Source organism: Myodes glareolus, chromosome 8 (genome assembly GCF_982192425.1).
Source record: "Myodes glareolus chromosome 8, mMyoGla1.1, whole genome shotgun sequence".
In the NCBI taxonomy this organism is placed as follows: Eukaryota; Metazoa; Chordata; class Mammalia; order Rodentia; family Cricetidae; genus Myodes; species Myodes glareolus.
The window spans coordinates 41,195,475-41,217,899 of NC_142033.1; the positions used below are offsets into that span (position 1 = coordinate 41,195,475).

Consider the following 22,425-nt stretch of genomic DNA (forward strand, 5'->3'; position numbering starts at 1 on the left):
TGTGTCGCTCTGGCTGGCCTACTCCCTGCTACGTAATTGAGGCTGGCCTTGAACTTGGGAAACTGGGATTACAGGCAGGTACCATACCTGGCCTCCAGGAACTCTTAATTTTAGGATTCTTGTGAAGGAAATGGCAGAGGTGCCTCTAAATTGTTTCTTGTTCATGTCTGTGTTTGGGATAATAGCAGAAGTGAAATCAAGTGGTCTCCAAGTAATAAAAGATGCGGTTGGTGACCAGAATGGTCTCGCAGTTGTCAGGTAGCCAGCGAGGTACCTTGGATGTTGGTGGGATCTAAAAGTCATCGTCCCAAGGTTGACCTCCTGCCTCTCAAGTCTGGGTTGTATAGTAAAAAGCCAGTTAGCAGCCGGGACCTTTGCCCTAGTACAGTGGCCTTTTCTGTTTGACACTGAACTTTTTCCATAAATATACCAACATTGCGTGGGTTTAGGGGCATTGCTGAGTGTTTGCTGTGTCATAGTCTGGCACCCAGACTATGGAGTCCAGAGATGCTTGCTGGCCTTCCTTCCCAACAGGATTCCTAGAAAGGAAGTTTGTGACCATGAATGAACCCGGACTCCTAAACGGTGAATTCAGTCGACTGAATATTGGTCCGTGTGGCTTCTTCCTCCAATGATGATGTGAAACCCCAACATTTAAATTAACCACTGTTAAATGAGTACCTTCTCTGTGTCAGCTGCACATGCAAACTCTGGGAAGAGACCAAACAAGAATTTCATTCTGCTTTCCCAATAGTGACTCTTTCTGTCAGAGCGTAGGAAACACCTGCTTGCGCGTGCTTTAGTTGTTCAAGACAGAATCTCACTCACCCTGGAACTCAGGGTGGCTTCAAAGTCATGGTCCTCCTGCCATAGCCCCCCAAGGGTTGGACTTAGAGAACTGGTTATCTTTCCTTATTTAACAAGAAAATTCGAGCAATTTGAGTGCCTGTTCTGTGGTTGTTTTGATGCCTGAGAAAGCAAGAGCTCTTTATGAAGATGGCAGACCGAGGGACACCCACCCTTGACTAGAACGCACTCTTTGTACGATTTTTGTGCTATGTAAGAATTTGAGTGAAGAAATGCCAGGAAGTGGCTTCTATTGAGGGAACACATAGCCAGGAGAGGATCCGATTCACTTCTGGGCCTTCCTCTCTCTAGTCCGGGACTTAGAGAAACTTCTCTCAGTTCTTGCCTGTTCCCTCAGCTGTTGTGAGGGTTAAGCTTCTCTGGAGCACTCTATTGTTTATAGTGTAGGAAAAATAGATTTGGAAAAATAGTGATTTGGAAAATGTATTTCTAATGGAGAAATTAACTATCCGGAGGTGCTCCCTTATATAATGGTGGAGCATCTTTTTCCCAGCACCCCTTTAGACAGGGTCTCACCCTGTAGACAAGGCTGGCCTTGAACTCCCATAGATCCACCTGCCTCTTCCTCCTGAGTACTGGAATTTAAGGTGTGTGCCACCACACCTGGCAGTCCAGTGTTGTTTAAAAATAAGAGTCTTAGCCAGGCTTGGTGCTCACGCCTGTAATCTTAACATTTAGGAGGCTGAAGCAGTAGGATTACTCACTGTAAGATTGAGGCCAGCCTGGGCTAAAAAGTGAGACTCTACTTCAAGAAAATGAGGGGAAAAGAGGCAGGGGGGATTTTGATTTTATTCTGAAACCCAAAGATCCAAGGAATTTTTAGAGGGCTGTTTTGGTTTTCACAGTTCTCATTTAGGAATGAGCTCCCCTGTTCATCCCCAAGCTGACCTGTTGTCATCAGTGAGAGAAAGATCAGTGGGAAAAAACACTGTTTGCTGTCTGCGGAGGACCCAGGTTCTATTCCCACCACCTGCATGGTGGCTCACAACTCTCTCTTGTTTCAGGGGATCCAATGATATCCTGGCACCCATGGGTAATAGTCACACACGGGATGTGCTTGCATACATACAGGCATTCACACATGCTCCTAAAATAAAAATAAATCAGTTTTTAGAAAAAACTGTGATGAAAATGAAGTTAAATAATTGTGGCAGAAATGAGGAATTTGAGTGAAATGTGTACCAGTGAAATGAATGGCAGTATTTTGGGTGGGGAGAGTTTCAGATTCATTTAGTAATCTAATCTTATTAACTTGATGTGGGTTTGTTTGTGTGTTTGTTTTTGTCCGTTTTGTTTTGTTTGGAGACAAGGTCTCACTAAGTAGTCCTGGGTGGCCCTGGAACTCTCTTTGGAGACCAGGCTAGCCTCCACCTCACAGAGATCTGCTTCCCTCTGCAGCCCAAGTGCTGGGGTCAAAGGCTTGTACCACCGTGCCTGGCCCATTTTGACTTCTGCCAAGACCTTATCACAAAATTGGAGGTGGGGAGGCCGAGGCGGAAGTGCAAACAGTCTAATTCACTAAATAAAAATTGTGGCTTGCAGCTTAAGTTAGAAAGTTGCTGCAGATAACCCACAAGCTCAGACCGAAGCACTACTTCCTCCTGCAGACGGACCCGGCTGTTTCCTCTGCCTTGGACTCTATGGAAAGGATATATGAGGCAGTGCATGTCATGGTGGCTGGAGAGATGGCTCAGCGGTTAAGAATGCTGTGCCCTTCCAGAGGACCCCGGTTCGACCCCAGCACCCATATGGCAGCTCACAACCATCTATAACTCCAGGCCTGGGGTATCTGACACCCACTTTTGACCTGCGGACAGCAGGCATGAATGTGGTTGCCTGGGACTGTTTGGCTGGGAGAAGGTGCCGACTTGGAATCCCAGCAACGGAGAGGGGGCTTGGATGGTCAGCCTCCTCTACACGCTTTGAACTTGGCTCGTGAATGGAAAAGGCAACTTAGCATTGGAATTGTTTTATTTCTGATCTTAAAAAAAAATGACAACCTTGAGATTCTAGCCAAAAGTATAAGCATTTGTGGTTCTCTGTACTTATTTCTAACCTCAAACAAGGCAAAAATTCTACTCCTATCCCAAATATTTTTCAATAATAATAATAATAAATTTTAAAAACACATCCACACAAAACCAAGAAAATCCTTTTAGAAAAGACTTGGGAACCCCAGGCTGAAATCTGTGTGTGGAGGTCAACACTCTTACACATAAAAATGAGATTAAAAGGTGAAAAAGAAACTTCCAGGCTTGACCTGAGAATCCCACTAATGGGATTGAGCTCTGAAAATAGAACGCAAAATCACAGAATATCTGCACAGAACCTGGACAGCTTGGTTCCAGCCATCACAAGACGATGGGTCCTGGGCATGAGGTTTTCAATAGCCCTCTCTCCATCTCTTTCAATAGTTTATGAGGAAGCTCTAGTCATTCGTTCGTGTGTGTGTGTGTGTGTGTGTGTGTGAGAGAGAGAGAGAGAGAGAGAGAGAGAGAGAGATAGCCTACCATCCTACTTTGGTTTTTCTTGAGTTCTATGGCTTAGACAGATTTCCAGAATATTCAGAAGCAACATATAAGTAAAATTTCCAACATTATTAACATACTCCTGGTTGTAAACCTGTAAGGCAGTCACTAAGCACCAAGCTGAGGGACAGGGGAGAGCAGTGACTCTGAGTAGAATTTTATTATTGTTGTTCGGTTGTCATTAATTTATGCACAGATGTTTTACCTGCATGTGCGTCTGGTGCCCTCGGAAGGCAGAAGAGGGCATCAGATCTTCTAAAACTGAGTTACGGTTGTAGTGACGTGCCGGTGGATGCTCGGACTAGAACTCGGGTTCTCTGGGAGAACTGCCAGTGCTTTTACCTGCTGAGCCAGCTCTCCCACCCTGTGGGAAGACCTCTAACCACCTGGTTGTGATTCACCACTGGGACTTTTCAAACCCTTGAATTGTCTTTCGCTTTTCTGGACTGCTGGCACTCACCCCTGGCCTGGACCCTCCTTCAAAGGCAAATCTCGTCACTACTCATCAATAAGCCTCCTACCATCCACCTTTAGGAAACTATTCTCGTCACGGCACCCCTTACCCTAAACACCAGCAGAATCTCTGTGACCTCCTTCTGCCTTGTGAGCACCCTTGGGGAAAGATCCCCTGCCCTGAAAGACACACATCACTCTATTATTTTTCTTTCCTTCCCACTCTGATTTTCAATTATTTAAAGTGCCTATTTCAAAACTGGAGAGTGTAGAAAAAGGGACGAGGGAGATAAAAAATGCCAGGCTTTAACCACCGGCTCCAAATCCAAGGTAAAAACCCCACCCAGTGTCCAGGCTTAACCAATGTTAGCATTGTCAGGTTCCGTGCCATCAAAGGGTTTCTGCTTCAGGTGCAGTAATTGGCCTCTCTCTGCTCACTCCACCCTCCTAGCCAACCACTTGGAAAGGCATGATCTTAGCTGGGTCAAACATTTCTTAGCAACGCTGGGGGAGGTAGGGGGTGGGGTTCAGTTCACTTCCTCCTCATGCTTGACTTCCCCTCAATTCAGAGCAGGCTCGATTCATCCAGTGAGGTTCTGTCCTCCTTTCTGTGGACAAAGCAGCAAGGACATATCATTTGCCGTGGGAAAAGTGTCAGTGTGATTACAGTACAACAGGTGGCATGTCCAACAGGGCCCGTTCACCCCTGTAACCCAAGAAACGAGGCAGGCAGCGTCGCCTCCCAGGGTATCAGGAACTCTTATAAAACGCATTTGACCTTGGTGTAGACTCACTGTGTTGTGCTGATTGGACGGCATCGGGGTGTTTGCTACGGACCATTTGCGTGTTGAAGATAGTACAGATGAAAACCACACTGGGGAAAGCGGGAGGGTAGCGGTGGAGAGATGGGGAGAGGGAGAGGGAATGAGTACACCCACTCTGGCACCCTCTAAGTCCTCACATATGCATGTGTGTAGCATGTGGGGTGACTTTGTGGTTGAGTAAGGAGCAGATGTGAACGCGCACACTGCCCATGGAGAGGAAACACTAAGGGACAGGGGAAAAAACAGGTCACTGTAGCTACGGAGTTTCATTTGATTCTTTTGTGACCATTAACTGAATCTTTTAAAACATCTTTTGAATACTTTATTTTTAATTGCATGTATATGTGTCCTTGAGCCTGTGCTTGGGGTGCCCAGAGAGGCCAGGAGAGGGCGTCAGATCCCCCTGGAGCTGGAGTTACAGATGGTTGTGAGCTGTCTAACGTGGGTGCTGGGAACAGAATTGGGGTTCTCTGTAGGAGCAGAAGGCGCTGTGCTCTTAACAATGGAGTCACCTGTCTAGTTTCCACTGACTGAGTCTTAAGAAAAGCCAACTATTTAGTAGTGTGCTAAATGGCACTGGAGATGTGTTCTTCCTACGTACATGGGAGGCATGGATGATTCCAGCTCCTCCACCAGAACAGGTGTAGTAGTTCAAGGATTCTGAGTCTAACCACCCAGAATCTTCTGTCGGAGGGTGTCCCTGTGAAATGTCTGATGTGGTGGCCGGCAGTCCTATTACCACAGTATAGATAGCCCGAGCTCCCAAATAGTTTATATGTCCCCTAGCACTGCCAGGTACTAGGTAGGTCGCCAACAGGAAATGAGGCTTGAACTAGGAAGTCTCACATGTGTTATTCAGTTCATCAAATATTTCTCAAGTTTTCCCAAGCTCTGGGGCCCCAGCAGGAATAAGCCACAACTTTTGGCCTGTCGGGTAGAGCCAGTATGGGGTACCAGGTGATCCTCAGATAGGTTTCATATTCTGATTCATATCAACCTCTTTTTTTATTTTTTTTATTTCTTTTTTTAATTTTCGAGACAGGGTTTCTCTGTAATTTTGGAACCTGCCCAGGAACTCACGCTGCAGACCAGGCTGGCCTCAAACTCACAGAGATCCACCTGTCTCTGCCAAGTGCTGGGATTAAAGGCGTGCGCCACCACTGCCCGGCTCATATCAGCCTCTTATTGGGTGCTAGCAGGCGGAGAAGTTGAAGGAATGAGTGAATGAAGGCAGAGAGAGAACAAAGCCCTGGGTCTCAAGAGCACTGTATTCCTCCACAGCCACGGACACGTCTGCAGTCGGCTGTAATGGAAACACAGTGTGTTTGGGAACAATGGGGCGGGGCGCGGGGGGGGGGAGGAGCAATCAAGCAGGGTGGCATTCTATGGTCCCTCCCAGGTCTGTAGGGAAGCCTCTCCTTGTCGTTTTCATACAGACCTGAAAACTCAAGCAAACCGTGTCGTCTTGTCAATATGCCGGATTCCTGTGTTCCGATATCAGCTTCACTTTCCCACGTGCTTTTTATCCTTTTCTTTCTTTTTTTTTTTTAACCAATTTGTGTTTTGTTTGTTTGGTTTTTATTTTTGTGGTGGTGATGGTTTGAAGTCGTTTACTCCTTAATCTTGGTGTTACAGTCCCCACCTTTTAATGTATTCATTATTTGGTAGTTGTTGGATGTATTGAAGTATGAAATGTTAATACCACAGAGTGGAAGAGGACTTAATCTGAGATTGAAGTTATAATAAATTTATACCCTGTACTATAATGAAAATCTACAGATAGTTGAACCTAGGGCCTCATGAATGCTAGGCAGTTAGCCCCTCTTGTCTACATTCCCAGCCTTAGGATAGCCTGCTAGTTATTGTTTGTTTGCCTGCTTGTTAGCTTGTTTTTGTTGTTTTTTTTTATTGTTTTTCTCCCCTGTTTTGAAACAGTGGTGCTCTGTAGCTCTGACTGTCTTGGAACCCAGTATGTAGACCAGGCTGGCCTCGCTCCCAGAGATCCACCTGCTTCTGCTGGGATTAAAGGTGTGCACAACCATGCCTGGCTGTTTGTTTGCTTTTGAAACGGAGTTTAGCTGTGTTACCTAGGCAGGCCCTGAACTCCAGTTTTCCTGTGTCAACCTCCCAAGGAGCTAGAGAACAAAGTCTTAGCATGTGCCCGGCATCATACTGAGTATTTACTGTACCAGGCTGGCTGACTCAGCATCACTAAAAGGAAGCCCAGGTTTATTGGTAGTCCCAGAATCTTCATCAATTTTAGGAACTCGTATCCTGGGATGTGATTTAAAAGAGTGTTCACTTTTCAATTTTGTGGCCCCAACCCATTATACATTACCATACTGAACAAAGCTAGTTTCGAGTTTGGAGGGGAAAGCTCTTGACTTTGATTTGTACTTTCTAGAATTTCTGTTATAAATTAGTAAGTCCTTACATTTCTTATGCAAAGTGGAGCCTTATTTTTCTTTTTTAATTAATTTTATTTTATTAGTTAAAAAGCATTTTATTTGTTTAATGTGTGTGTGTGTATGCATGCATGCACGTGTGTGCGTGTGTGTGTGTGTGTGTGTGTGTGCTCTCAAACTGCGCGCAGGCTGCTAGCCCTGCCTTGCTTTGTGGGTAAGCAGGGTTACAGTGCCACCATGCCAGACGGTTTTGTGCCCTCGTCTTGTCTGTTCCCAGAATATGCTTACTTGCTTGCGTGACACTGTACACGTTGATGGTGTCTGTGGTTTCCAGGTTTCCAGGGTTGGGGACCTGGAGGTGGGGAGGTGGCGAATGTAGGCTGCCTCTTGAGGGTCCGCTGTGTGTGGATGCTATTGATCTCCGGTTTAGGAATCCTCTCATCCCGTGCCACGGGCTCCACCTTGGTCCTTGGCCTATCATGGCGTTGCTGGCTCCGCGAGTGTACACAGCTGAGCCTTGTCTCTCCTGAGGAACTATCATTTCTTATTCTCACCTGGAGGGTGGGGGGAGCCCGTTTATGACTATCTCATTTTTGAAATGAGCAGAATTCTGGAGAAATCCACCCAGGAAGAGACCCATGTCAACGAGATTGCCTCACTGGAGAAGTCCTTGTAGCTGGGGGAGGTAGCGGCACGCGACTGACTGCAATCCCCGTCCTCGGTAGGTGGATTTAGGAAGAGAATCAGGAATCTGAGGCCAGCCAGAGAGCTACCTGAGAGCTTGTTCAAAAACTAAACCAGCAGCTACCATTCCGTTCTGCCCAGCAACATAATTAGTGAGGAGCCGTCTTTGCACTTCCTAGTCAAAGTAAGTTTGTGCCGAGTGTCACTTAGTATGGCTGTAACCTGGTAACCCATGAAGGAGGGTCAGTGATTAGGTGTCAACCGAAGGCATCCATCCGAGGTCACATTGTCCTACTGAGGCCTCACATCTCCTCAGCCTGTGCTTCCTCTAGAGTGCCGTCTATCATGGCTTCTATCTCTCCTCATCACTGGTCACATTTGCTGTCTCCAGGCGGTCGATCACTCGGCGCTATGTGCCCTCAGCCTCCAGCTCAGAGTGGCAACTCTAGCTCTGTTTGGGGGGCTTCTGTGGTCTTTGTTGGGCAGCTCTGATGTCTTAGCTTTGCCCAGGATAACCGAGTAGCATGGGGGAGGGTTAGGTTTTGAACTCAGTGCCCTACCATCCTCCAAAGCCTGTTTTCTCTCTGTGTCGTGGTCGTGCGTTTGCTGTGTGTGGTCGCTCTCTTAGGAATATTGGAGAGCAGTGTTGATGGGGAGATTAGGAGACTGGAGAAGGACTGGAAGGAAAGATGAGGAAGGGCACTTCTGGCTGAGGTGCAAACAAGAGGCCAGTTACCACAGAAGTGCCCTGACTCTGGGCTTCCGTCCCCACTGGTCCCCACCATCAGCGTGTGCACAGACACCATGGGGGCTGGAGGGACAGGTCACACTGGGGCTGCTGAGCGAACACAGACCAGAGAAAGCCTTTGGTTGCACTTCTGTTCACTGTGAGAATGACTGAGCTGGGACTCTTAGCCATTCACCCAGACATAAAAATAGCGTCAAAGTAGAGGCTTCTCCGATGTTCTTCTTCGCGGTATTTACTTTTATGGTGTTTGAGTCTGAAACGAGACTGGAGGAGAATATCTAACCCAGGCCTCCCAGCTTAGGAAACAGCGTGCCTGAATTTCATTCCTTGGAAGAATGGTGGAGCAAAGGCATCATGGGCACACCTTTGAAAGCCTCCCTTTTGAGGGTGGATGGTCAGTAGGCACACCTTTGAGAGCCTCCTTTTGAGCGTGGGTGGTCAGCGGGCACACTTTGAAAGCCTCCTTTTTGAGGGTGGGCCATCAGTGGCAACTTGGCCAGTTTTCTCCCACTCGCACAACTTGATTGTACAACTTTCTAAAGTAACAGCTTTCTTGGGACGCAATGCACCTATTTAACGCTGCAGCCCAGGGGGGCTTCCGTGCAATGCACCTATTTAACGCTGCATCCCAGGGGGGCTTCCGTGCAATGCACCTATTTAGCGCGGCTGCTCGTGGGGGCTTCCGTGTGCTCTTGCAGCTGTGTCATCACCACTGCGGGTCTTTCAGGACGCGGTCTTCACCCTGAAAATCCCGTGTCCATTACCAGCGGCTTAGGCTCTCTCAACAGCCTACCTTCTGTCTCATAAACATGTTTCATAAGCATGGATACTTTGCAATAAGGAGTTGGATCATGACGTCTTCTGTCACTTGGCATGCTATTTTCTTTCTTTTAAAAATATTGTTTTTTTTAATTTTATTTATTTTTCTTAACTACAATATATTGATTATATTTCCCTCACCCCCCACCCCCCAGGCTCTCCTCATCTCCCTATCCACCCCAAAATGTTTAGTTTTAGTTTTCTGTTTACATGTACATTGCAGTGGGGGTAGGAGCAGAGGGCCCAGAGAGGGTGCTGAATCCCCCAGAGCTGGAGTTATGGGTGGCTGCTGCGAGCCACGGGATGTGGGTGTTGGTAACAGAACACAGATCCTTTGGGAAAGCATCAGCTGTTCCTAAACACTGAGTCATCGATCCAGTCCCTAGAACAGTATTTTCTTTTTTTTTCTTTCTTCTTCTTCTTCATCTTCTTTTTTTAATTATTTTGTTTTTGTTTTTGAAGACAGGGTTTCTCTGTTTAACAGCCCTGGCTCTCCTGGAAATCACTTTGTAGACCAGACTGGCCTAGAACTCACAGAGATCCACCTGCCTCTGCCTCCTGAGTGCTGGGATTAAAGGCGTGCGCCACCTCTGCCTGGCTCTGGGACAGAATTTTCAGGATCCATCTATATTAGAGCATGTGTCAATGCTTCATTACTTTTTATTGCAAAGGAATATTCTATAATTTGTTTGGGTACATTTGAGGTTTTTTTGTTTTGTTTTTTGTTTTTTGTCTCCCCCCACCCCCGCTGCTTTTTAGCTATTGTAATGCTACTATGACTTTGCAGATTTTGTGATTGCTTGTGTGTGTGCTTTCATACTGTGTGTAGGTTCGTGTGTGTGAGTGCAGATACATGAATAGGCCAAAGGCAACATTGCTGTCTTCCTCTCACTCCTCTAACTCTCTACATTATTTGGAGAGTCTGTCAATGAACTTGAAGTTTCCCATTTCTGCTTGATTGGCTAGACAGGGAAAACCCCACCCTCACCATCAGACTGCCCCAGTCTCCCTTCTCCCCTGCTGCTGGGATTGCAGGTGTAGGCACTGCGTCTGGCTTTTGTTAGGCTGCAGAGGATCCAAACTCAGGACTTTATGCTTACAGGAGCCCTTTATTCACTGGGCTGTCTCTCCAAGCCCTGTTTTCAGATTTTTGTGACATTATGGCTCTTTTTCTCTGCTGGGCACACATCTATAATGGGATTTCTAGATAGTGTGGCAAATGTCTTTTCAGCATTTGAAAGAACCATCAGCAATTTGCACATCTGTGCATCTGACAGCACCAGTGGCAGTGTGTGCATGACTGCACCTGACAGTTCCAGCTGCAGTGTGTGCACAGCTGTGTATCTGACAGCACCACTGGCAGTGTATGCACGGCTGTGCATCTGACAGCTCCAGCTGCAGTGTGTGCATGGCTGTGCATATGACAGCTTCAGCTGCAGTGTCTGCACGACTGTGCTTGTGACAGCTTTAGCTGCAGTGTGTGCATGGCTGTGCATCTGACAGCTTCAACTGCAGTGTCTGCACAACTGTGCTTGTGACAGCTTTAGCTGCAGTTTGTGCATGGCTGTGCATGTGACAGTTCCAGCTGCAGTGTGTGCATGGCTGTGCATCTGACAGCTCCACCTGCAGTGTGTGCATGGCTGTGCATCTGACAGCTCCAGAGGTAGTGTATGAAGGTTTTGATTTCTTGTCTTGGTCAACATATGTTGTTTTTATCTTTTAATGATAGCCATTCCAGTGGATATAGAGTGATCTTAATTTGCATTTCCCTGAATGACTGTTAACCAGCCTCGTGTGCTTCTTGTCTATGGATGGATCTTTGGAGAAAAGTCTATGTGGTTTCTTTACCTATATTTAAATTAGTTTGTCTTTTTGTTATTAATTTATAGTAGCTCTTTACATATTGTAGATAAGCTATTATCAGAAATATGCTTTGCAAATGTTTTCTCCTATTTTATAGCCTGTCTTTTTAATTAGTTACTTGGGGTTTTTTGTTTCACCTGTTTTGTTTTTTGCCTGCAACACAAGGCTTTAGATTAGTGCTGCACTACTGAGCTACAACCCCAGCCCACAGTTTTTATATGTATATATTTATGGAGTCGGAGGGCAACTGCAGGAGCTGATTCCCCCCTTCAGTCATCATGTTATTGCAATTTCTTTCTTTAGACTGTTTATTAAGTGTGTGCACATGCGATTGGTAGTGGTGTGGGGTTGGTTTTGTGTCCTGCACAGAGTGTTGAGCACACTGGTTTTCTCCCTGTGTCAGGCACATCATCTATTTGTAGTTTTACTTCTGTGTTTCCTCTGAATATAACCTGTGTTTCTTTTTCTTGCCTAATTGCCTTGGTTGGGGTATTCAGTACAGTGTGGAATGAAATGCATTTTTCCTGTCTTGTTCCTGATCTTGGGGAGGTGGGGTGAGTCTTTTACAATGAAACTGTTGGTTGTAAGATTTTATTTTGTTTTTAATCAGTTGGCAGAAGTTTCTTCTGTTTTAGTTTACTGATTATTTGAGTTATGAAAGTTTGTTGATTGTATCATGCTTCTCCATGTCTGGTTAGATAATACTGTAGTTCTATCTTAGCTAATATTGTGTGTTTTCATTGGTTGATATTTTTCATCTGGTAAGCCCATGGGATAAATCATTCTTGGTCATAGTGCATAATATTTTTTAAAAAATTTGTTTGACTTTGATTTTTTTAATTTGTTTGTGTGTGTAAGTCAGAGGACAAGCTAAAGAGCTAAAGATGTTAGTTTTCTCCTTCCAATATATGGGTTCTGGGGAACAAACACAGGGTGTCAGGCCTTTTGCCCATTCAGTCACCATGCCAGCCCTCCTTGTTGGGCTGAGACACGATGGTCTCACGTAGTTTAAGCTGGCCTTGAACTCTTGATCCACCTGCCTCGTGTGAGTTACTTTTCACTGTGATGATATTAAAACCAAATGCAATTTAAGAAAGAGTTTATTTCAATTTATGGTTCTAGAGGGAGAGTGCATAATTGCAGGGCGGGCGGCAGCAGGCAGCCGGAGTGGGATCCTGGCTGATTCAGGTGTCTGGAGATGTCAATGAAGGTAGAGGTCTCCTGAAGCTGCAATCGCAGGGGGCTCCTGAGCTGCTTGATATGGGTGCTGGGAACCGAACTTGAGTCCTCCAGAAGAACATCAAGCAATCCCACCTGCTGAGCCATCTCTCAGAACATCTCCAGATGTTCTAGGTTCTTAATTTCAGGTTATTGAATTAACCAGCATACACTGTTCATAGCATTTCTATGCAATCCCACGTCTTTGAGTCACTAGTGATGTCTCCTCTGTTTTCCTGAGGTTAGCAGGTTGAATTTTCTCTCTTTCTTGTCATTTTAGCTACAGGTCTGTCCATGTTGTTATTTCAAACAAAAACAAGAACTAAAAAAAAAAAACCCACTAACTTTTGAATTTTGTTAATTTCATAGTTTTTTCATCTTTGCGATTTTTAGTTGTTTGAAACTTTTGTGTGAGTCTTGACTGGATTCACGACTCGTCCCCCTACCCACTCCCCCCAGATCCTCCCCTCCTTCGCCACCCACCCAACCTTGTACCATCTTTTTTTCCTGTTTCCTACCCATCAAATTCTGTCTGTGCCGTGCTATATTCGTGACCACGTGGCCTTCACCTGGAGCTTGATGTTTGGGGTTAATAAGGTCTTACCAGGTACCCTTGGTTGGCCTGGTACTTGCTGTTATGCCCAGGGTGCCCTTTAACTCCCAAAAGTCCTTGCCTTCACCTCCCGGGTGCTGGAATTACAGGCATGTGCCTCAGAGCCCAGCTTTTTTTTGCTTTTCTAACCACCTTTATTTCCACTTGATCTTTACTGTTTTCTTCCGTGTGAGGCTCATGGATCTAGCTGCCTTTTTTTTTTCCTGTTTTCTGAAAGCAGAAGGTTAGATCGTTACATACCCCAATGCTGTCTCCACTCTCGACCATTGCTAACGCTGAGTGGGAGCCTGCAGACTTCCCCATACAGACTGTGTCGGAGAACAAGCGGCTCACAGAGGCCTTGGCCCCATTGTTCTCTCTCTCCCCTGTGATGGAGTCCTTGTGGCTTAGTGGTTCTAGGACCAAAGCCTAGGTTCTGGGGTCTTCTTGACAGGGTGAGAGTTCTCTGTCTGCCGCCTACAACTGGGAGACATTGAGCAAAGCATCTAAGTCCTTCCGTGTGTTCTATTTATAGAATAAGACAGTCACTACGTCGTTGTGAGGGTTAGACATTTAGCCCAAAGTTGGCAGCGGCTAAATGTCTACTATTGCCTAGCTGTCCCTAACTTAATGGCACTGCCCTCACACGGGCCAATGATGAGCAGACACCACAGGTAGCTACCGAGTTTGGAGTTGTGATTCCATTGGCTGCTTCATCTCTGTCACCACCCGTGATGTCCCTTTACTGCCTGGCTGAGCCTGGCCGCTCTAAGCCGCTCCGCTGCTCCTGCTCATCCGATCGCCCATCCAGGGCAAAACAGCGGTGAACAGCAGCAGGAAACGGATTTTCCTAAACAAATCTGACACAAGCTGAGGGGCAGGGTCCATAAATTATGAAAATGGTACTCACTGAAAAAAAAAATTCTAATTTAGGTCTCCAGTACGTGGCCTTCTCCGTATGAGAAGGCTGGCCATGCCTCCCTGACTCACCAGCTGATGTTGAAGCTCTGTTGTCTGAGAGTCCGCAGCCAGGGCTGCTCTGTGCTTTCGGGGAATTGCTTAAAAACGCATACAGTTTCATTCTCAGCCTGCAGCCAAACAACGACCACGCTGTAACAACAACAACAACCAAAAAAAAAAAAAAAATAGCGAAGGTATCTGGATTGTTCCTTATTCTGAAACCTTCAGATAAAATTAAAATGTGCCTGGGTTTGGTGAACACACATGTGATTCTGCCACTCAAGGTAATGCAACAGGGGATTGGTGAGTTGAGGTCAGCCTGGGCTACATAGAGCATTCCCCGTCTCAGAAGCCCAGACACAAGCCAAAGAATACATTAGTTTCAAGGTGAAAACCACCAGTTCTGTGAAGCCTGGTATATGAATAAAGACGGGTTTCAGTTTGGAGGGTGGGATTTCCTTTTCGAAAGACTAAATTCAGAATAAAAAGTCAAAAGTGAGTGTACTGAACTCTGGGCCACCGCTCCAGCCTTCCGGATTTTCCCTCTTAGTAACAGGTACAGCTCCTGCCGTATTCCCAGTGGCTGCTGCCTCACATGCCCATGTAAACAGTGAGCTAACTAAGTGATATATGCTCAGGTGAACAGCGCATCCCATGAGAAGGTTAATGCATGCTGTGATAGTTTCACGTTATATGCTCGATGTTATTGTCTGTGTTTTTGAGATCACACTTTAATTTTGACATTCATTGTATAACCCAGGCTTGCTTCAAACTTGTAGCAATCCTCCTGCCTGCCTAAGTGCTGGGTTTTCAGGCAGGGTCACTCGGTCTGGCACACCTTCTTAATTTGTAGTAACTCATACATATTCTTTCCCACGTATGTCTGAGGACTTGGTGACACACTCTGGTCCCCACTCCTGCTCTCCTTCCCTGATGTGTCTTTCCTCCTGGCCTTGCACAGCCAACGTAACTGTCTATCATACTACTGATGACATCATTGGCTGTCTGTTTAACGTAACTATTATGCTACTGATGACTCATTCGCTGTCTGTTTCCCCATGACATTATAAGGTTCATAAGAGTGGGCTTTAGGTGTTTTGCACACTGCAATAGCCCCAGTACCTAGAAGTATTTCTTCCAATCAGACTGAAAGAACTCTGTGAATGGAGTTGTTATTTTGCCCTTTAAAGAAGTCAGTATCTTTTTTTATTTTAAAATCATCTTTAAGTTTGGAGACTTCTCTTGAATGATAAATTTAGTTTGTTTTGGTCAGATTTTGATTTTTCCTTTTTTGGGGGGGTGGTTTTTCGAGACAGGGTTTCTCTGTAGCTTTGGAGCCTGTCCTGAACTAGCTCTTGTAGACCAGCTGACCTTGAACTCACAGAGATCCACCTGCCTCTGCCTCCCGAGTGCTGGGTGCACTAACATCGCCCGCCCGGCTTGGTCAGATTTTGAGATTGAGTCTCATGTCGCCCAGGCTGATTTTGACTCCCTTTGTAGCCCAGGATGGCCTTGAACTCCTGATACTCCTGCCTTCACCCTAAAAGTACTTAGATTTCAGAGATGTGCTACTGTGTTGGTTAGATTTTGTCCATTAGACACAAACTCGAGTTACCTGAGAAGAGGGAGCCTCAATGTAGGAATTGCCTCCATCAAATTGGCCTGTGGACATACATGTCTCTGGGGGCCTTTTCTTAATTAATGACTACCTTAAGTTACTTTTTCTCTTGCTGTGAAGAGACACCATGGCCAAACCAACTTACCAAAAAAAAAAGCATTTAATTGGGGGCCTACAATTTCAGCGGGTTATCAGTTCATTTTTACGATCATGGCAGGGAATCCCGCCAAGCAGGCAAGCCTGATGCCAGAACAGTGGCTGAGAGCTGATGCGGGAGAATTATCTGTATTCTGTCAATCATATTTTAATAAAACGCTGATTGGCCAGGCAGGCAGTATAGGCGGGAAAGCCAGACAGGAAGTAGGGGTGGAGCAAAGAGACTGGGAGAATTCTGGGAAGCAGAGAGGTTCCTCTGCCACTCCTGCACAGACCACCGAAGAGGCAACATGTAAGCTGTCACACTGAGAAAGGTACTGAGCCCATGTGGCTAAAATAGATAAGGATAATGGGGTAATATATGTTATAAGAGCTAATAAGTAGCCTGACCAAATGGGCCAATCAGTTTATAACCTAATGTAGACTCCGTGTGATTTTCCTTGGGACTTGCTGGCTTGTTGGGGTACCGGGCGGGACAGAAACCCCAACAAGCCGGCCCTCGTGTTACATATGGCGCCAACGTGTGGACAACTGCATCCACATAAAGCCTGAGACAGCTTGGGAAGTAATTCTAGAACAAAATAACAGCATTGTGCATGGTTTCTTGGTAGCAGCAATTTCTCGGGTCTGCTCTGCTTGCTAGAGGCAAGCAAATGCTCTCATCTAAGAGAGGCTTCCTGACTCAGCTTTAGCTGCAAAACCTTGCAGCTCTTTTAAGAGGTCCTGCCACGAAGCACTTAAATGGTGTTGATGAAAAGCTGAATGCATGCTTTTCGGTTTTCAGCCATAGCAGGAAAAAAGCTGCGCTGTTTTAAAATGCCGTCTTTCTGGGTCGTCCTGCCAGGGCAAACTCTGACTCTTTCAGGCAGGCGGTCCAACTGAGTGTGGTCTGTGAGCAGAATGCTCCAGCTTACTTGCTAGCAAGGACCTTGAAATGCCATAGAGTTGTGGCAACAAAAATGGCTACAGCCAGTACCTCCGCAGAGGCTGGAAAGCTAAGGATCTAGCCGTCAAAGCCACGGCTTTCCGTATTGCTTAGTAAATTAAAGGCTCATGTAGTCAGAAAAAGAGAGATACAGTAAAGAGAGATTCAAAGAGGAAAAAAACCTCTAAATGGTTTACTATGTGTTAAAAATACATGCAGGTTAAAGGCTAAAGTTCTTAGGGTAAAAAGGGAAGAAAGAGAGTAATTGGGTGTGGTAGCACACACCTTTAATCCCAGTGCCCGGGAGGTAGAGGCATATTGACCTCTGTGACTTCAAGGGGTAGAGGTAGATTGACCTCTATGACTTCAAGGTGTGGTAGCACACACCTTTAATCCCAATGCCTGGGAGGCAGAGACAGAAGGATCTCTGAGTTCAAGGTGTGGTAGCAAACACCTTTAATCCCAGCACTGGGGAGGCAGAGACAGAGGATCTCTGTGAGTTCAAGGACAGCCTGGTCTACAGTGTTATTCCAGGACAAAGATATACAAAGATCCTGTCTCAAAAAGTAAAAGTAAAAATAAAAGAAATAGAGGTTAAAATAAAGCCACATAAAGATGGAAAATGCACAGAGAATCTTCATACTGTATGCTATTATGCTCTCTTTAAATTGTTTGATTGCTGAGGAAGGAGCAATAACTGCTAAAAGACTTTTGTTTATAAATGCTGCTGAACTAACCCAAGATAGGAATTTTGAAAATACCTTGGCTTCAAAACTGAAGTCAAAAGGTATGTTACTTTGGAGAAGAGATTTTGCTTTTGTTTCCACAGAAAACGAGAGACTCTGGATTTATTCAGAGTTAAGAATAATCACCTTTGACCAAGGGAGGCCACCTAAAAAATCTCCGATAGGAACAGATGGCCCAGATGTCTGAGTTCTACATCCAGAACAGATTCAAGACTACTGCCTGAGATGATCGAGACTCACAGGATACTCCAGTCATGACTTGATTATAACTCTAAATTTTCTTTAGGTCCCCTTAAGACTATCAGCGCCCCCAACCAGCAGGAAGTAGCCTGAAATACTACGCCCACATTCCCAACAAATGGACTGTGGGTATTTTCCTTTGTTAAAAAAAAAAAAGAGGGAAATGATGCGGGAGAATTATCTGTATTCTGTCAATCATATTTTAATAAAACGCTGATTGGCCAGGCAGGCAGTATAGGCGGGAAAGCCAGACAGGAAGTAGGGGTGGAGCAAAGAGACTGGGAGAATTCTGGGAAGCAGAGAGGTTCCTCTGCCACTCCTGCACAGACCACTGAAGAGGCAACATGTAAGCTGTCACACTGAGAAAGGTACTGAGCCCATGTGGCTAAAATAGATAAGGATAATGGGGTAATATATGTTATAAGAGCTAATAAGTAGCCTGACCAAATGGGCCAATCAGTTTATAACCTAATGTAGACTCCGTGTGATTTTCCTTGGGACTTGCTGGCTTGTTGGGGTACCGGGCGGGACAGAAACCCCAACAAGCCGGCCCTCGTGTTACAGAGAGCTGACATCTAATCCACAAGTATGAGGGGAGCGGAGAAGAGAGGAGAGAGAGCTAACTGGGAATGCTGCGGGCTTTTTGAAACCTCAAAATCCACCCTGAAGTAATCACTATCCCCCTAGGCCACACGGTCTCCCAAGACCACACCCAATCCTCCCTAAACAGTTCCACCAACTGGGGATTGAGCATTATTCAAATCTATGAGCCTGTGGGGGCCAGTCTCATTCACACCACCGCAATGATGTGGAAAACCCAACCCAGCGTGGCCTGTGCCACTTCTGGGCTGGTAGTCCTTTCTTGTATAAGAAAGTAGGCTGATCAAGCAAGCACGGAGAGCATCCCAGTAAGCAGCATCCCTCCATGGTCCCTGCTTCCAGATTCTACTTGAGTTCTTGCCTCCACCCCCCACCCTCAGGCTTCCCTCAATAATGGGCTGTGATGCGGAAGTGTAAGCCGAGCAAGCCCTTCCCTCCCCAAGGTAGTTGTGGCTGTGGTGTTTATCACAGCCACGGAGAGCCGACTAGAACAGCTACCATGCCCGGCTTGGGTTTAAGTTTACGTAAATCCACACAGTGCAATGAAATAGTTTAGAGAATTGTCTTTGGAACCAAAGCTCACCTGTGTGCTTTTGTTTGTTTGTTTGGTGGGTTGGTTAGTAGATCAGTCGGTTGGTTTTTAGCCTTGGTGTGCTGAGGCTCCAGACCAGGGCGTTGATCATGCTAGGTGAGCACTGTGCCACTGACTGAGCTAACCTCCTGACCCCCCATTTTGAAATTTGAAGCTGAAATACCTCAGGGCTTTACGCCTCCCTTACTCCAGCATATACTGCATTCTGTGCTGAGTTGTGCTTTAGTTCAGTGTTTGACAGTTTAACTTCGGGAAGAATACTATGGGGCTTTGTTCATTCCAGTCTGTGGGAACTTCTGGATCTTCCTTCTCCTTTCCTACGGGTTATAATTAGCTTCGTGACCAACTGCTATTAACACAGCTTTGCGGCTTTCAGTGCCAATGTTTGGTACAGGGTACTGCTTCAATGCTGTGTGTGTATGTACACACACCAGTGTGTGCATGTGTGCATGCATGTGAACAATTTCTTCCTCTTATACTATGCATTGATATAGGCAGTAATTTCAGCAAAGTGTTTGGAAATCAAAGTAGTACCAAATGGACTGATGAGGTAGGTGGCCCAGTGGATAACAGAGCTGGCCACCAAGCTTGATGTCCTGACGGAGACACCTGGAAACCTCAGGGTGGAAGACGAGAACCGACTTTTAAAGTTATCCCCCATCTCCACACATATGCCCCCATACTGAAAATAATTAAATATTGCCAAATGTATTTCTAGAAACAGTATATTAGCGTTATATGTAAAAGCAAATACCTACTGGCAAGGTCTTTACATTGGTTCTCTCTTAACCCATAGATGAATTAAAATTTAAAAGTCATTCTATCTTTGTAGGGTTTGATATGGCCCTGACCAGATACCCCCTGTATTTCAAGCAGTCCTTGAAGGGCTGGAAATTGCAGAAAGCCCCGTGTTCAGTCCTCAGTAACTGGATGTGGTGGCACACACCTATGTCCTACCACTCGGAAGACAGAGAGTGAGCACACACCTATGTCCTAGTGCTTGGAAGACGCAGAGAGAGAGGCATTGGGAGTTCATGATCATCTTCAGCTACACAGTCTGGAGACAGCTTTGAATATATTAAACTCAGTCTCAGAGAAACAAGAAAGGGTAGAGCACTTGCCACCAAGCCTGCCAACCCAAGTTCAAGTCCTAGCATCCACATAAAAATTAGCACAGAGAATAAGCTCAACAAATTTGTCCCCTCACACCCCCACCACACGACTCACACATGTATCATACATGTACACCCCATAATAAATTTTAAAAAGCCTGAAATAAATAAAAATAACCCATGTAACTTTATAGCATGTCTCTGCCTCCCCTCCCCAGACTCGGCTCAGTTTTGTTTCTTGCCTCTCCACAATCAAGTCTATCCACCCTAGGGCTTCGGATCACATTTGTATGGTCCCCTTCTATTTAGACTCTAAAGCAAAAGTGCTTTGTGACGGCTGAGGGCCATTTCTTCAGACAACCTAACTGCTTGCTGCAAGCCAATTGGATCTGCACTGGCTCGCAATACCATGGCCTCTGAGGGACCCTTGCATGTTTTTAATGCATTTTCTCACCTGGAGGGTTGCGTGGAGCAGGAGAACAATGCTCACAAGAATGAGAGAGCTAAGTTCTGTTTTTTTCTGTGGGTTTTTTTTTCCTGTATTGTTTGAGTTTATTAAAGCCACTTTGTTCAAAGTCAGAGCATGAGGATTTGTCTTATTTTCGTGTTGAAGGCAGACTATAATTGGCGTCATAATTACTGCTTTTAAGTATTCTGTGAGAACCACTTGGTCCTACCACCTAACTAGCTCTTTTATTTCTGAAAGCCAGCGCCCTGCACATGCTGAGTAAGCGCTCCAGGTTGATTCAGGCCCCACCCTACCTTCAAACTTGCCATCCTTAAATGTTTTCCCGAAAGTTTTGTATTTTAGAGTTAGTATTTATTTTAATATGCTTATTCATAAATATGCACATTCTCATTTTTTAAAAAAACTCTCCAAACATGAAATACGATCTAATGTTCCAAACACCCTATAAGCACAGGACTTTTTCTTACATGGTATACTATTTTTTTTAAAAGATGTATTTATTTTCATTTATGTTTAAATGTGTTTTGCAGCGTATGCATGCAATGCTCACAGGAGCCAGAAGGGGGCATCAGATCCTCTGGAGCTGGAGGTAGGGTTGTGAGCCTCCTAGTGGATGCTGGGAATTTAGCCCTGGTCTTCTACACTGGCAAGTGTCCTTAACTGCTAAGCTATCTCTCTGACCCCAAAGTGCTCTTACATAAAAACAAATTCTGAGTCTAAGTCTCAGTGGATAAAGGCTCCTGCCATCAAGCCTGCTAACCTGAGTTTAATTCCTGGGACCCACGGGGTAGAAAATAACTGACTCCTACGAGTTGCTCTCTGACCTCCGCATGTCCACTGAGGTGCATGAGACACCCTAAATAAGTGTTAAGAAAAAAAAAAATCTAATTTCTCAGTCCTGTTTGTTGTTAAAAATTTTGTTTAAAATATATTTTTAAAAATACTGTTTAGTATTTAGTAACTAAGGAACCTTTGATTTTCCTTCAGTTAGCCTAGGAATTTGATTTTATGTAATATCTGATATTTTATAATCTTAGATTTGTTTTGAATTTTGAGTATTTTTATTTATTTTTCTTAATATTTTCATTGACTATTTGGGAATTTCATACAATGCACCCCTATTGTCTCACTTCTCAGTCCTCCCAGGCCCGCTCCACACCCTTGTGACCTCCCACACACACTAAAAAATGAAGAAAAAAAAAGACATAAGTCCAATTTGTGCTGCCTGTGTACTCACCCGAGCATGAGGATTTTGACCTTTTATTAAGTCACTAATTTTTCTCAGTATTAATCACTTTATATAGAAGCAATAAAATTTCCTTTTATAAAATAGGGATAGAAGAATAAACTGGAAGCAGATTTGTCCCTTTGGACTTTTGCTCTCTGACACTGTCCACTTCAAAAATGTCATAAATTCAGTGAACTGGACAGAGACATAACCTCTAAGGGAAAACCTGCAGTCACAGCTTAGACTGTTGGTTGGTTGGTATTTTGGGGTGCGGCCTCCTGACCTCAGGCTGGCCTTGAACTCCTGACTCTCACATCACCGTCTCCCCAGTGCTGGCCTTGCAGGCAGAGCGCTTCCCCACACCCAGCGTCCCTGCTCCAGTCTGGGGATTCAGCCCAGGGCCCTGAGCGTGCTGCGCTCCCACACAGGACCACTGCTCTGTGCCCTAGCCCAAAGGCTGCATTAGGAAGAGACAGGCTTTCATTTCTTTGTAGGAGCTCATCTGCATCCACGTTTGGAGGGTGCTGGGTGTCACATGGGTGCCAAGAGCCTTCTCAGTTTCTCCTCTCCCTCCTCCTCTGATTCCCTAACTCCACTTCCAGAGGCATTTTTTGGATTTTTGGCCCCTCTAGATGGAGGGTATTTACTTTGAAGTGTTTTGGAGTGTTTGTTCTGAGTTGTCTTTCTTACCATGAGGCTCATTTTGCCAGCCTCTTTGTCCTTCTGTGCCCCCACTACTTGTCCACTACTTGTCTCGGCGGTCACTCTATTTCAGCTT

The 22,425-nt window shown here is 45.4% G+C and overlaps 1 protein-coding gene across 7 annotated transcripts in view; it reads left to right on the forward strand.

Moving 5' to 3' along the window:
- The window catches only part of Rbm47 (RNA binding motif protein 47), a 148,567-nt gene that overhangs the window by 88,699 nt on the left and 37,443 nt on the right, over positions 1–22,425 (forward strand). The gene's annotated exons all lie outside the window — the stretch shown is intronic.